The sequence below is a fragment of the Uloborus diversus genome, chromosome 7 (genome assembly GCF_026930045.1).
Source record: "Uloborus diversus isolate 005 chromosome 7, Udiv.v.3.1, whole genome shotgun sequence".
In the NCBI taxonomy this organism is placed as follows: Eukaryota; Metazoa; Arthropoda; class Arachnida; order Araneae; family Uloboridae; genus Uloborus; species Uloborus diversus.
This window is the reverse complement of record NC_072737.1, coordinates 112463266-112479416: the sequence shown is the minus strand read 5'-3', so window position 1 is coordinate 112479416 and position 16151 is coordinate 112463266. Positions and strand designations below refer to the sequence as shown.

Sequence of the window (16151 nt, the reverse complement as noted above, 5' to 3'; positions counted from 1 at the left end):
GAATCGTACTGCCTACTGCACCGTTCATTTTTCTTTTAGATCAGCTCATTCATGAACGGCAGATGCATCCTTACTTTTAGTCAGCATGTGCCAAAATTTTCTCGAGGATTTGTAAGGCACCAGGACAGACATGCTTGTACATCGCTCTTAGGCTAATTCAATTTTCCGAGCCTTTCAATGCATTTAGACATTTAAAACTATTTTTCTCTTATGCAGCTACATCTCATCTAACGTTTGGTTGCTTCCGGATCCTCTGAGTTAGTTGATTCTATTTTTATTTGCTCAATTTCGAAAAACGGTCGACCTCCATTAACAGACACCGATAATTCTGAAGCTACCTAGTAACAGATTAAGATGAGGAAATTATTTGTAGATGTGTGTGTTGAGTAATGGACAGAATTCCACCATTTTTCTCTTCAAAATGCAAAAGTTTTTCATTTTTAGAACTAAAACCTTATTAAATTCAAATGAACACCAGCTGACCTCGTCGTAGCTGTTCATAACCTTCCACCACTGCCTAGTAAATACCAACTGGCTTATAAAAGTCACTCTGATAACACTAGATGGTTGCACCGTATTCATGGGCCACAGCAATATCAGTTTTACCCGCCGTCTTATTATTTAAATTCAAACTCATGACTGTTTGTTACTGGATCCTTGTCTGTTACTGGTGCCGTTACCCTATAGTCGTTTAGAACTATTTGAATATTGAATTGATATTTTTATCTAACTATTTAAGGGTTCCGAAAACAAAATATGCACCTAACACCTAGGGGCGCCACGATCTTAAATTTTTGGGACATTTAATAGGGATAATTATAATTGGGATAGCAAGCGGATATTCTCAACTTGCCGAATAGAAATTCTCAACTCCGAATTTCGTCGAATGATGATAACTTTGCGGAATCGAAAGCCAAATTATGCCGAATCGTTTGACAAAATGGGCCGAATCAGGAAATTTTTGGGAGGTTACAGTGGCCTTCCGGACCTCCCATCGGGGCACTCCTGCCTTAAACTTCAGAAAATATATTTTAAAATTCTTTATTCTGGCCGAGCTTTTTGAAAATGGCGCTGGTCCCACTTACCCCGTGGTCATGATTACTTCACTTGACTCTACTTCATTGCGTTATGTATGTTTTTTTTTTTTTTTTTTTGAGCAATCACGATTGCTTATTGCTTTCATTTGACTGTTTTTGGTGTCCTTTGATTTTATTTTCCCACCGCCACCCTTCTCACCATCACCGTCGGTCGATCGGTTCCTCACGATGCTGCTCCTATAGCGAAAGCCGTCTCCAGGTTGCGTCCATATCCTACACACACGCGAATACATACACAACTACACACACGCACAAACACATACACACTTACACATAAACACACATACACCTACACACACATACACACACGCATACATACAGACACCTGCACATACACACACAAAAAAAAGTACACACACATATACACACAACTACCCACACATTCATGCCAGCACAAAGACACAAACACATATGCCTACACACACATACACATACCGCCCCCCACACACAAACACCTACACACAACTACCCACACACTTATGCTAGCATACAGACACAAACACACATGCCTACACACACATACACATACCCCCTGCACACAAACACACATACCCCCACACACAAACACACACGCCTACATGCACACTCTCGTGATTGCGAAAAAATAATTTGAATTCAAGATGTCAAAATTCAAATTAATTTATTTTTATTTATTTATTTTTTTATTTTTTGTGTGTTGAAATAAAACGGATGTTAATGATGAACAACATTCGGATATCATTTCAAATGCAAAGTAAGTCATTTTCATGCATAAACTACTTATTTCCTACACAGAAAAAAAAAAAGCATTAGTTATTATTAATCGAATTACGTGGAGCATAAAGTTAAAGTTTTAACTTTTTGCAAACACTAATATTTTAATGACAGTATTTACTCTACCGAAATAGCTATGAAAGCTTTTAAAGGTTACACCTGCAATTTTCGCAAAAGTAGATATTCCATCAAATTTTTTAAAAACTTCATCTAAGTGCCAAACACTTTCTTCCACTCATAGCTTCTTTGTAATCCTGTTAACGTCGATGAAATGTCTAGACTGGGAAAATTTTATTTTGAATTTTCCGAAAACAAAAATATCCGTGGTTATCGCATATTGTTCTTTTTCTGCAAATTTGAAATTTGTATACTGGGGAGCATTCATAAATTTATTAATTTATTAATCCACATAAATTTAATGTTCACCTTTGTACGAAGGAGACAACTCTGCCGTGGGCAGGTAAAATGCCCTAACTGCAAATTTTTCTTTCTTTCTTTCTTTTTTTTTTTTTTTTTGTCATCTTTTGTTCGTTGGCTTTGCTGTACAAGTTTGCTTGTTTGGTTTGAAAAAAAAATCCAATTCCAACATTTTCCTATTGTTATAGTATTGAATCCAAAACGCTTCGTCTCCGAAAATTTTAAAACTTCCGACTCCGACTTCGCAAGCACTGGCAGAGTTAAGAACTCTTCGGGAAAATGACAAACTCGAACTCTGACTGTTGAAATTTTTTACCGCTGACTCTTTTACCCCAAAATCAGTCCTACTGCACGACTCTAACTTCGACTCCGACTCTACAGCCATGGTTGTAGCATCAGCGGTACCCTCTTAAGGGTGCCACTGATGCTACAATCCTAAAAAGTGCAACATGCAATCCGCAGTTTTTACACGGTAGGTGCTTCAATTTTATTTATTCAAACCGAGAACTTATTCCCTCGAGATCGATATAGAAAAAAAATCACTTCTCAAACCACAATGATTTCAATCTCATGAAAATTGTTCAAAAAAGGTCCGTTCCATTTAGACCAAGTGACTAATACAAAATACATTCAATAATAGTTAAACATTATTTCGCGCTATCAAGATTTTGTCAGTGGTTAGTCGTCAAGCTTTTTTTCTTTTTCTTTCTTTTTTCTGCTTTTGAAATTAGTATTGCAAGTCGATTGTCTTCTCCAGGTTTCTTTCGGAAAATAGTACATTTTAGCAGGGCCCAACTAACTAAAAATAAGGCCCTTGGCCCACAATAATTTAGAGGCCCCCTGAAGACCCTACAGCGGAAATCAGTGGTTCATTTACAGGTTTGGGGCCCATTGAAATGCATTTTGGGGGCTTATTTGTCTGTCACAGAATTTTGTTTAAATCATTTATCATATGCATTCTGAATTCTCTTTATGGCCCCTCATAATTGTGACACCCTAAATTTGTTACTGGCAGAATGAAGAAAACTTCTCTTTTGAGGAAGTTTTTTTCCTATTAACAAGTCATAATGTTTTATTATTATTTTGAAAATACATGTATTTATCATATAATTGTAATGCTATGCATAATTCTTCAAGTAATTTTGGCCCAATAAGAAGATTTGGCCCCAGGCCTAGTCGGCCTATGCGGTAATCAGGTCTTGCATTTCAGGTTTGTATTCGGGTAGAAAAGGACGTTTATGTTCACTTTATTCATTAAAGTTGTTTTGATCTATTTATAAATGTCTATTCTGCTATCTATATCTTCTATGATGGCTGCAGAAGAAAAAAAATCCCTAACATTCGCATTAATGTTTTAAATGACTCCCATTACCTAGCGGAAAAATTACTGCCAGTTCAAATTTAAAAACCCTCTTTTTCTTTCGAACTTATGATTGCTACTAAAGGCTTTGAAATATCCTTTTAAAAGCAATCGAACACACAGAATTCCACGCTAACTTAGTTTAGTGTATTGAAAATGCATTAAGATGAGAAAACCAGACGCTCCTCTCTGGTTTGTCTAGACATAAGATTGTATTGATTATGACTGCAAATAATTCGACGCAGTGTATAAATAAATATATTTGCAGCTCCTAACTTTTCCCTTCAACATATTTAACCAGTAACTGATTAGACGGACGACGCGAGATGATTACGTTAAAGAATTTCGCCGCCGCCAAGTTATTTTACTTCCTTTTCGTGTCTCTATTAAAATCCTATTTTGCAAAGTCCTGTGATGATGTGATATTTTGATTTTTCTTTTCGTTCAACGAAGAAATTTTATTGGATGAAAGCATTTTTGGTCATAAAGAAGGAAAAGTTAGCTAAACGTCTCATCAGTATTTTGAAAATTCCATTGAAAAAAAGGATATTTTAGGCATAAAATAGCTAATGTGTGTGGGTTGTTTCCGAAACTTTAAAAGTATTTTTTTCTGCAAGAGCATGCCAAAAAACATAGGTTTTGACCAATTTTTAAAATAATTTGACAAAGTTAAATATTTTTTAAAAATTATTTTAATCGGTGCGCAGATTCAATTTCATTTTTTGTGCTTCAGCCCATGACATCACAAGTGATGAAATTCCATTCACTGATGCCATCAGAGCAGAGCGCAATATTTAGGCATTAGAAAAGGATAAAAATATTATATGGCAATAAAAATAACGAATTTCACGTTTGCTTCAGAAAAGCTTTTATTCAAAATTCTCATTATGATTGGAATTAATATAACTGTTTAATGGTAACCTTTTTTAAAAACAATGCGTAAACATTCAGCGTGATAATGGAGTAGCGCGCCAAAGTACATCACTTCTGACGTCATAAAAACCATGCATTATTTCCAAAGTTGGACATAAAAAAATTAAATAAAAAACTATTGGGAAAAAAAATCCAGGTTTATGTCATTATTAGTTTTTTTGCTTTTTCTATCAATTTCGGTGACTAAAAGTAGTACTTTGGACTGAAGGAAACAACCCCATTATTGTGCTAATATTTTGGGGAATTTTCCCCTAAGCAATCAAAATTGATTTTTGATTTCACTTTGTCATGGCGTTTTATCCACATTGTTATAGATAAATAACGAGTCGCAAAATGCATTACCATTACTTTGTAAATTATTTTCACAAATCGGGTCTGTGGTAATAAATGTTATTGTTTTATTTTTCCACATGTAAAACTACAGTGTAGACTTTTAATTCTTTTCATTTCTAACTTATTTCTTTCTTTCTTTTTTCTCTCATTTTTTTTTTTCCTTTTCGTCAATGGGGTTGTTTCCTTCAGTCAAAAGTAGTACTTTTTGTCAATGAAATTGATAGAATAAGCAAAAAAAAAAAAAAAAAAAAATAACATGGACCTAGAAAGTACTTTCATTTTCCCAACAGTTATTTTTTAATTAATTTTTTAAAATGTCCGATTTTTGAAACAAGGCGTGGTCTTGATGACGCGTTTGGCGCATCTTTCTATCGCGGTTTCACGTTATTATAATCAAGAAGGGAATTAAAATTGTGCTCTACGCTTGCTATGAACCATATCGTGGCCAATACACGTAAGTAAAGATGCGAATTAAATATTTTGTTCTGTGAATGGCAACACTGAATGGCATTTCATCATTTGTGATGTCATCGGCAGAAGCATAAACAATGAAAGCACACCGATTTAAGTATTTTTTTTTTAAATTTTAAACTTAAACAAATTATTTAAAAAAATGGTCAGATCCTATATTTTTAAGCATGCTCTTTCAGAAAAAAATACTTTTAAAATTTTGGAAACGACCCCATTGCTTTCGGATTAGATACTATTTTTTGTTCTATTGCTGTATATTTTTGCACGATTATTTAACTTTAAACGTTAGGATATAGCAATCATAAATGATTCTTTAAATCCCATCTAACTTAAGAAATTCCCCTAGAAGAGATTCTTAAATGAATAGATTTGGAATGTGTTTTTAATTTTCATTTTGTCTCCTTAAGAGCACATTTTTACTAACTTTAACGGGGAAAGTGGCTCAGCTTGGCAAAATCTTTCTTCTTTTTTTTTTCTGAATTTTTTGCCACTTATAAGTTATTGTCAAAATTTTGCCTGATATTATTTAAAAATTTGCCTGCATTAAAAACAGGTTTTGATCTGGCATATGTCATAGAAAGTTTTAAAAACAAGATTTGATAAACTTTCACTTTGTCCACGGTAGAGTTATTTTGCATTGCCTATATGTATTTATTGCAGGGCATATAACTAATTGACATGAACTCTAAATTATATCCGAATTTCGGATTAAGAATCATAATCTGTCCGGCCAGAGATCCATAAAACCAGTCGTACTTTTGCGCATGCTCAAACTGCTAAGCGCTTTTAAAAAGAAAATAACTGATGAGCGCTAACTCGTAGTTAATATTGAAGACAAATTGTAACTTTTACTTTCATGCGTCTGAGACCATGACACGTGAAGTTAAATTAAATAAATTTTATTTTTCTTTAACTTAACAGCAATATGATCAAACATTTTGTACCGACAACAACTACGATTTAACAAGCAAAAAAAACCTTCTCCTAAAGTATGCCATTCTTTAGTAGCATTGTTATTCATTGTTATTTCTACATACTAATAAATCTTCTCATTGCAACCTGTAAAAATAAATCTTAGATGCTGAGGATAATTATGTTTATGTTTAAATCTAGCACAATCCTAATTGGGAGAAATAGTTGAAAGACCTGTCAAAGGTATAATAGTTAACAGATGACACTTGCAATAAAGTGAACTGCGCTTGCTTAAAAAAAAAAAAAAAAAAAAAAAAAAAAAAAAAAAAAACATACAAAGAAGTGCGATTATTTCAAAGTAAAATTAAACAGTCATTATTCATTGCTACATATACATACTTTTCATTGATTTCAGTAAAAAAAAGTAGCCTTACTTTCAGGAATTTAATTGTTAAAGGGATACTATGAAAGAATGTGTTTTTGTGAGTAAGTAATGACTGATGCGCGCATCTAGAGCTTAAATACGCCACCTTGCAGTGATTTAAGAACTAAGCAAAAGAGGTAAGGCATTCGTATCATGTGCGTACTAGGCAGATGTCTCAGTGCAAAGGTCATATCCTAAAATGGCTCGATCTTGGTTTTACCTCTTTCAGAGCCACTGAGTCTCCTACAGTTCAAGGGAATTGAGAATTGTAACAAGTGTATGGTAGAAAAGGAATGATTTTAAACTAATGACTTGCATCAAGGAAAGCCTCAAAAATCCCCCATGAAAGCCTCGAGAAACGATAATACCCATACAAGATTATAACAATCCAAAACGTTAACCTCAAAAAAAAAAAAAAAAAATGTAAATTAAAACGAAGACTGAATTTTAAAATTCTGGTTCAAAGTTTATAATATTCTTCTCCTGAGAAAACTGGTGTTTTTGAGTTAGGACCCTGTTGTGCCGCACTTTTAAAATTAAAATTCATTGTTCCACCAAGAAATTGGTTAAATCAAGTAAAGTTTAGCAGCAGCCATCTTACTGGTCATAAGTTTCACTTGATTAATAATGCTTCTGCGAACTGATGACCAACAAATGTTCCGTTACATTGGTGAATCTTATCTCTACTGATGATAAGCTTCACCAATTTATTGGTGCTTTAAAAGACTGATGATCAACAAATGCACCATCACATTGATGAAACTTATCACCAATAAGTTGACTGCAACTAAATTTTGCATGATTTAACCAATTTCTTGGTGAAACAGTGAACTTTGTTTTTAAGAATGTGGAGGAGCGATAAGTTCTCTTCTGCTTTTCGTGTAGACAATTGATGCAATTTTATGTCCCCCCACTCCCATCTTTCTTTCTAGAACATGAGACTTATTCTAAAATGATTTTATCTATGGGCCAAACAATTTCATTTACAAGCTCCTCCTAAATCCAAGTCATCGCAATGAAATGGAATGAAACTAAAGGCTTACATTTAAGGACAGTTATTGTCTGGTTATAACCTACCAAATTCAAGTCTTTCTTTAGAAAAAAAGTATTCACGATTTCGTTATTCAAAATATACGTAAACAAGATTAGCTGACACAATCTCTAACGAACATCTGGTATTTGTCACTGTGAATGCATCCATCATAATTATACCATGCCAGGAATTCCCAGCTCCACCAATTATTTTCATTCTAGTTCTGTGCTATCTGCCGATTGGTTCTTTTGCGAAACAATGCAGGACGCATGTGGTGTTTATGTTTTTTGCTGAAGAATGGTAATTAGATTTGATATCGCCTTGTATGGTATACCCACATAAGTATAATTATGATTTATGAATTTTTAACAACCAGAAACAGAGAGACAAGCCTGTACTAACAGAATGCTTTTTCAGGGCGAATGTCCACTTGTTGAATTTTTCATTTTCAGTAAAAATAAAAATGAATCAATAATTAAAGAAAATCACTTCAAGAATTAGCCTAAGACAAAACAAAACTTTTCGTAATTAGATCGCTTATGCTTTTTTTCTGGCAGGAAATTGGATGGTTTTAACGAAACTTGGTTTACAAATTTAACAACCAACTTAATCTGATATGAACTTTGAATGAAATTACGTAGATATTCCTTTCAGCAATTCTAAATTGAAGGAGTTTTTATGATTTTATCAATGCAGTGCTTTATAATTGTTTCTAAGCTTTAAGTCATTCTTTATAAGCGGTTTTCCGTATTATTTATTTCTTTGTTTATTAAACCTTTTTAATCATCAAAAACGCAAATCCTGAATCGTCAGTCGATTATTCAAATATTCTTGATATTTTAAATTCGACATGTTAAGTAATTCACTTTTTTGTTTTGCTGATAATCGTAGATTTAAAGACTTTCGTTTCAATCCAGTTTCTACAGCAGTCTGAACTTAGACCCTCCCCCCCCCCCCCCCTCTCTTTGTGTATGCCGCATATGCTTCTGATATGGTGGTGGCAAATGGAAAACGAGCAAAAGACATAAAAGATCTTAAATACCAACAAGCTTTAAGGGGATGTAGTAGCGAAAAAATGTGAAATTTTCTTTAAATTGTCGATTTTTAAATTTTAGTCTTAAAATGATCCTTTAACTGTTTTCTTTGTATGTTCTAAATCTTATTCTGAAATATTAAAAGGGAAAAAAGTTATACCCGATTTCGTAACATCATGTCTGCTGTGATCCCTTTAAATTTCCTCCGGTAGTTCACATCCATTGAAAACTTTAAATGCGTTTTTCTCAGTTTCTAATTTTTACATGTTTTGGTGTATTTAAAGTGCAAAGGCTTTTTTGTATTTAAGATAGCAATTTGAAATTTTTTGCGCATGTTTATAAGTATTTGCCTCACATAATTGGGTATTTTTGAAACTCTAAGTGAAACAGTTTTTTTTTTTTTTTTTAAATCAAACTTTAAAATAAGAGATTTTTACCAATTTTTTAGACATACTGTATAAAAAAAAATCAAATATTTTTCTATAGCTCTGATATTTTAAAAAATACCTAGTTTTATGTAAAAGTGTTTGAATAGTGTTTTAAAAAAGAATGGATTCGATACGACAAAAATTGTAGAAGGAAAATAGCTTTTTTAAAATTTTTTTTTCAAAAATTTAAAAAATTTAAATTTTATATTAAATAATCAATTAACACGGCTTTTTTTTGCTAAATTGTTTTATTGTAATAAACCATAAACATAAAATCATAAAAAGTTTTGAGTTAAAATGAATATAAAAATTTTTTTTGATGTTTGGTACCGCGTCCCCTTAAACCGAATATCCAGCTTTTGTTTAGCCATTGACGATCTTTATTTTTAAACTATTTCAATGTAACCTCGACCATTTTTTTTTTAACCTCGACTAAATTTTAAAGAAAGTGCAATACATTATTTCGCTACTCCTGACAATGTGAAAGAATGTTTTGGTGACTTTTTTTTTTTCAAACTCCATGCAAAATAATTGTTTTATTTCGCTTTTATCACTTCCGAATTTAGTGATTGTCTCCCCCCCCCCCTTATTACATTCCTCAGAAGATTAATTTTGTTAATTATTTAACAAGTTTTTCGTTTTCCTCATTTTTTATGGCTTCTTTGTTTTGTCATGTTTTTCGAAATCGTATGAAATTTTTCTCACATGATCAGTTAGCTGTTTAACAATATTGTTTCATTACTTTTAGTTTACTTTTTCATGAAACTTTGTTCTCTTTTTATATCTTTAAACAGTGATCTTGTTTTACTCTGTCTAAATCAGCTTTTATTTTTTTTTTAAATCAGAACTTTCACTGTTTTTCACTGCTCGGTTCTTACCTAAGAATCCCCGTGCTAAAAACGGTAACACTGCTTATCTTAAACTTTTTAATAAGCTTACAGTCGGTTCCTTTGAGTTATTGGTCCCATACTTAAAACAATATGTTGATTTAAAAGCATTTCAAGAATTTCGAAATTTTTTTATAAAACCAAAGTCTTAAAAAAAAAGAAAAAAAAGTCCGTAGTTTTTCTTATAACAGTTTTTAGCATCGAATGTTTGAATTTATATGTCTCAAAAAATTATTTTCTTGTTTTTCATTTATCAGAAGCTGGTGTGATAATTTTTAAATTCACCTTTTTCAAAAAGTTTTATAAATCCTTATCCTCATATATATAATAGCGAATGATCGAGTAACCTCCTGGACGTCAACAACAACGAAACTCACGCCACGGCATGATAAATTGATAATATTTTTTGGTAATGTTTGACATGACAGGGAAATGCTTTATTTTGACAAGGCTGAACTGGATCCGGTTACTTATCAGTTTTATTGGTAAGATTGTCATTTGTGAAGAGAGTGAAGAAACGAAAAAGTGGTCAACTCTTACGCTATCTACTGGTGTTAGGGTTAATTTACTGGAGTTAGGGTTAAAATTTCAACTTTCAAAATATCACCAGACAGGCAATTGTTCGTTCTAATGCAGAATAGTAGAAGCAATTTTCACCCGTCATACTTTGACGGGCGATTTTCTAGTTATTAATATTTATTAATTCTTAATGTGTTTAAATACTTATTTTATCATGTTTCTAGACGTATCTTACTTCTACGAAACACGAACCCAAAAATTATTACAATAACTTCAAGAAAGCAGGCAGTGAGTTGAAACTGGTAAAACCGTACTTATAAGACAAAGTATATATTAGACTTGCTGTTTACACAAAAAATTAAGCATTTAAATGCATGCAAAATAAAAAGAAAATATTCTATTCAGCATTATTTGTAGCTGAACATCATTGATATACAGGGGCGGGCTGGCCTGCTGTCGCCCATCGATGCGCCCTCCCGCCAATGCGCCATTGCGCCTTCAAGCTTGACACTTTTTTTTTTTTTTTTTAGTTTTTGAATTTCCCCTAGCTTTTAATTTCTCTTTTCTTTCTTTCCTTTTTTGCACCTTTTTTTTCCAAGGTTGGCCCCAGAGGAAACCAGCCGCCCCTGTTGATATATGATTAGGGTACACATATTTATATCTTTTTTATTTTCATTTCTTTCTTTTTTTTTTTTTTTTTTTTGGCAGCACGAAACAATTTTCCAGCTTTTGGTTAGTTTACACATAGTTTCAATTAAAAGACGTTGCTTGCATTTTAGGGGCTGTCCACAAATGATGTCACGTTTCGAGAGGGGGAAGAAGGATTCTTGAAATTGTGACAGTTTGTGACAAGGGGGATGGGTAACAAGAGATATGACAACACGCACTTTTTTTAAAAGACAATTTAATAAAAATAGCGTGACCTGTGACAAAGGGGGGGGGGGGTTCAAAAAGATTTTAAGAAAGTGTGACATCATTTATAGACAGCTCCTTTCTTCACAAAAATGTCAATGTTCTAAAAAAAGAATATATTTTTAGTCCCTGTAATTTCATTCCAACGAAACTTTTACAATATATACATATATACTCTGAGGCAACCATTATAAATATTTACATGTATTTGGCTTAGAAACCTAAGTAGCCTATCACGATTATTCTAAGCTAAAGACCGCTATTAGAATACAAAGGAGGTTATTAGTAAAGCAACTGATGGGAAGAAGATATCTTTTTTGTTTTAGAAATTCAATGATCTAAAGTGATTTTTAAAGCGATTTCCTCACTTTGTTCAATCATCTCTATTTATTAACATGTATTGGATGTTCCTTATTGCTCGTCATGATATTGGTTTTGAAATTATGGTCGATTGAGAAAAATGTGAAATGTCATCTGCTTCACAATAAAAAACAGTTACAGGGTAAAATAGACTCCTCCTATTCTTGAAGTCGGTTAAAATGTAGCCTACGTTACCCGGATCATAATAACGAATCGATTGACAAATTATTCATCAATATCGGATGAATAGTTTAAGTGCTTTTGTGTAACATATGTAAATATAAACATACATAGACTGCTAAAAATATTAAACTTTTCTTTTGGATTCGTCGCAGTCTAGTAAAAAATATTTTTAAAAAGTGTTATTCTTTTCCTACTTTTTTTCCTTTGTTTTTAAAAATCATTAGCTATGACAGCGTTTAGTAACTTCTTTGATAAGTGGAATTTTCATTGAACGTTCGGTTTTTCTTCAATAGCCTACAGTTTGAATGCAACATTCTGAAAGTATTTTACTATAAGCGAAAGAATATTTTTTTTTTTTTTTGCGCTAGAGTTCTCAAAATATCTTGAAATAAATCATTTCAAACAGAATTTTAAAGTTTAAATTTTAATAAGATGAGTGGTATCTACTTTTCTATCTCAGTTATACTTATTATTAGGCTTTAAGGATAAAAATTAAATACTCGCCTCAAGTTTATCAAGTTTGTTGCAGTATTTATATTTTGGTTTCACATGAAATGAAAAGCTCTTCACACATTAGTTGAAAGTGTTAAAAGTGTCAAAATCTCCTCTCGTGGCAACTAAGAATATTAATCTTTTATACAGTGCCCATAATTCCAATAACGGCATTCATTTAAATTTCTCTCCCAAGGATGAACTAAAGATCATTTTAAAAAAAAATTAAGTCAATATTTGTAATTGATATAGTCGTCATGCATTGAAGTTAAAAGGAGGGTTTCTAACCCACAATTTATTTTGGTATTTGCTTTGCTCTACATTTTGAAATTGCTGATTGAAAGCTCACTCAAATCTTTTTTTTAAACCGATTCACTACTAATTTAAAATTTTTTCACAAGGATAAATTGAAGATTGTTTCAAAAACAAAAAAAAAGTATTAAGTCAATATTTGTAATTGACATAGTCGTTATGAATTGAAATTAAAAAGAGGGTTTTAACCCGCAATTTATTTTGATATTTGCTTTGCTGTACATTTTGAAATTTCTGATTAAAAGCTCACTCAAACCATTTTCTTCTTTACCGATTCACTACTAGTTTGAGTTCTTAAACAAAATTCTAGCTCCACAGAGACCTAGATTGATCTCCACGAATCCACAGGGGGCTCAGTTGAATGCTAATCGTTTCTGTATAATTATTTGTTGACAACGTAGTTTGATATGAACAGCATGATGGTTAGTCCCGAGCTTTTGCTGCCTGCTTATCAGCTATTTTTTTTTTCTCGAAAATGCTCGTTAAAAATTTCTCTTTTACAACAAAAGATGATCGTTTATCTCCCAACCCATCATCATTTGCCTTTTTTCAAAGGAAAAAAAAAATCTAGACTTTCTCCCGATGAATTCTAAACCCCCCGGACAAGCCATCCTACTTTCCTCCAACTAAATTGTTATGTTTCGAGCTATGAATTAAAATAACAGTACCTTTTCCGGGTTTGAGAGCTCCTTGAGCACATTCAAGGACATGCAAAACTGTGCTAATGGCTTTCTCGGAAACCAATTTCGAGTGTATTCCGCTGAATTCTGCAAGCGACGAGGTCCCGGCGAAGATGATTGACAGTCTCTAAAACCAGAATTTTGTGAAATGATGCATACTTTCCATGCTATGTAATCAAGATCTTCGCTCCGTGTTCTTAATAATTTTAGCGAGACGATTGCCTTTATTTCCTTTCCCTTTTGTTTGTCAGTTTAAATCTACAGAGGTTGTGTATGGAGATTACGGAGTTTATAGAGCAGCGTTTCTTAAATTGTGTTCCGCGGAACTCCAGGGCTCCATGAAGATAACTTAAAGGTTCCACAAAACTTAGTCAACTGGTCACTTAAAAATTAGGTTTGGTGTGTCTATTAAGTGTCTAATGAGTGTTTTTCACAGAGAAAATATCAATCGTGAACTGAGAAGCCATTTTATTGTCAATGTATGACCTTCAATTATGCCAGCTCTATAAAACAACTCTTTTATTGAAATGCTAAATGATCCTTCCTTGCACCGGAAATTAAAAATAATACTATCCAGTGAAATTCTGGTGCAATTTTAAAAATGAATAACCTCATTTGTCACGAAATTTCTAGTTGGCACTTTTACAAATTGCAAGTTAATTTATGTTTTAAACTTATATGTCAGCTAAAACTAATATACGCAAACATCACCCCAGACATAGTGCTGAAACTGATCTGAGAAGGCAACTTTTTTCCAGAAAGTCTGATATTAAGGTTGTATCTGTCATAGTAAAAATAGGAACTACTCATACCATTTAAATGAAAACTTTAGAATTTTCTTTGAAACGAGTTGTAGATAGTATTCAGAGAAATTCGAGTTAATTTTTAAATTAGTGTTTTAAGTCGAAAAATATTTTTTAAAACAAACAAAAAAAGAAAAAAAAACGGCTTTCTTGAAAAAAAAAACCATTCCTAGAATGTTGCATGCAAGCTATAATATTAAGGACAACACAAGGGTTCCACTAAGAAAGTGGACATTCGAAAGAATTCCGCTGTTCAAACAAATTAAGAAACACTTATAAAGAATGTATATTGTATATAGGCAGGGATGCTCCGAACTTAATTTTTTGGATGGACAGAAGTTCTCATTTTGCCAAATAAAACTCCAAACTTTTCCGAATCTCCAGACAAAATTTGCCAATTTAGAAACTTTTTTTGTCACAGTGACCTCCCACCGGGGCGCCAATGCTTATGGCGAACATTCTACACAGTATATAGTTCTCAAACTGGATGCCATAGTACTTTGGGGTGCCACGATCGCGGTGAAGAATGAGGGGTACCGCCAAGAAATGATGTCATCTCTTTTCCCAAGTCCTTCTCTAATATAATCAATATTTTAATGTTTTTCGTCACTTACTTCAGTTAATTTTTTTCTTCAAAATCCCTACAAGCTTTTGGCTGATATTCGGAAGTGCGCAACATAAATTTCTTCAAGCATAATATCAGGTCTTGTATTTGAAAGAAAGTTTTGTGTCGGAAATTTTGAAATGATACATTTGAGTACATTGTTATTTTCTTTGAAATCATGATGTCAAACATTCTAAATGTTAAAAACCAAAATAGTACCTACTTATTTTTACCTTCTGTGAAATCTTCGATTTCTTCTTCGGAAAGTTAACTTTCTTTAATTTTCATTCTGCGTTCTTACAAAAATTTTAATGTTAGCTTTTTTTGCGGGGAGGAACACGGTAAAATTTAAACCTCAAACGGAAAAAATAAAGCGAAAACGGCGTCAGTAATTAACCTTTCCACTATGGGAAGCCACTTAAAAGAATTTACTAACAAACTTCATTGACTAATTATTCACGTCGATTTAAAAATTACTGTAACTTGAGATTGATTTATCAATGAATGATTATTCACTTCGATTTAAAAATAAATATAACTTTTCTATTACAAATTCATCGACCATTAAAAACACTTGCGCCAATTTTCTTGTTTTTAGCAAAATAGAACATCTTTCATGCTGTACCTATCAATCTCTGATTGCGTACCTCTTACAGAGATAGCCTCTATCCTCTACAGATAAAAGAATATCATTCTGCGTGGGGTCTCAATTACCCTCAATGCCTCCCTTAAACCAATGAACACGATCACCCTTAAACGAGTGGTATAAATGCAATGATACTTCCCCTATTCCCTTTATAATCTTAATTTGCTTTTTTTGTCTTTATATCGTCTGCGTGTGTTGAAACCGCTCCTTTAATTGAACATCATAGCGCAGGAGAAGGTTTTGCGTATTATTTTATTATCGTTAACAAAGCACAGAACCCACCTGTTGTTATGTTTAATGGCTTCGTTCGCTTCTGTCTGTTTATTTACGATGGAGAGAACGCGACTAGGTTCGCTTATAATTGCGAGATACAATGTTTAATAACCAAAACGTCGGAAACGGTATTTAAAGTGAACATCGTGAAGTTTCTGTTATGCTTCCCTAACGATGTATTTACGAGTCTTTTGTTTCGTTTTCGGCCATTTTGTCTTTACGACGCCTGGGACAAGCTTCTTTGTGTTTGTTTATAGGATTGAAAGTATTCTATAAAGGACCCTT

The 16151-nt window shown here is 32.8% G+C and overlaps 1 protein-coding gene across 3 annotated transcripts in view; it reads left to right on the top strand.

Moving 5' to 3' along the window:
• The window catches only part of LOC129225982 (doublesex and mab-3 related transcription factor 1-like), a 168248-nt gene that overhangs the window by 115876 nt on the left and 36221 nt on the right, over positions 1-16151 (top strand). The gene's annotated exons all lie outside the window — the stretch shown is intronic.